We start from the raw sequence: 1,216 nt of genomic DNA on the forward strand, positions 1-1,216 counted from the left end.
ATCTCTGAGTCACTATGCCTCTCTCTGTCTCCTCAAACACACACTGTTCCCCACCCTGCCCCCAGAAGTTACGCTGTGCTCCTTTCTCTATACTTTAAAATCACACTGGACATCATTCTTCTGCAATTCCATTCCTGGACCTGTTCCTGATTCATCCTCAGTTTATTTTTTGATATTTACTCAAGCCTTTGGTTTCATCTTCCTTTTCACTTTTTGTTCCCTGGACTTCTGAAAACCTGACATTCTTAGTTTGCAGCGAAACGAACTATAAAAGTGGGGACCCGCCGTTGTCCTGGTTAAATCATTTTATATTGGGGTGGGGGGAGCCTGTATTTTTAATGGTCAGAGTCTGTCCTGGGCCTGGGACAATTGACCTGTCCCTCTCTGTCGGTGGGCGTGATCCCAATTATCAGCTCCTACTTTGAATTGCTGGCCTCTGTGTAAAGGTAACACATCAAATATATTTTTCCTAGTTTAAGTGAAATTGCAGATTTACCAGCCCTAAAGGGTTAAAGTATGTCTAATTTTTCTGCCTATACTCTGATATACAAAAGAAAAGCTAATCCCAGCTCTTCTGAGCTAAAATACACTGTTGTAATTCCTTTAGGTTTTCTGTTCTTTATTTTAAAGTTTAACTTTCTCTCTTTTCCTGATTACTCTTAAGACTCTGCATCTGCAGCAACTTTGGTTTTTATCAGGTTAAAATCTTTTTTTTTTTTTACCTCCAAATCCCTGACTCTGGTTCCTACCAATTAATGAAATATAAACTGAATCAAAACATCATGTCCAGCTGTGGGCTATTATTATTTTTTTAATCAGTCATATTGGAAACACCTTCAGCAGTGACAGAGCAGCTTCCTAACAAACAGAGCCTTTAAGCACAACTGCAGGGATCTAGATCAAATATTTTTATTTTTTACTTGAATTTAAGGCTGATGGAAGGTTTTCCACATCTTATTTAGACACAAGTTTCTCTTAAAATATATATACACCAACAATCTTGGCAGGTTATATTGAGTGTTCTAGAAGAGGATAGAAAATCTTGCAGAAATCTAATCTATTATGATTCAGTCTTTCCACTGCTATGATGCAGCAATAATACATACTACTGTTATTTGCATTACTGCATGATATATGTAGAAGAAAACAAACAGATAAAAGTTGCTAGATGCTTTAGAATAACAAATTAAACAGAACAATGTGTAGAGTTCACAGA

This window comes from Cyprinodon variegatus, unplaced genomic scaffold (genome assembly GCF_000732505.1).
Source record: "Cyprinodon variegatus isolate N-32 unplaced genomic scaffold, C_variegatus-1.0 Scaffold1470, whole genome shotgun sequence".
NCBI lineage: Eukaryota > Metazoa > Chordata > Actinopteri > Cyprinodontiformes > Cyprinodontidae > Cyprinodon > Cyprinodon variegatus.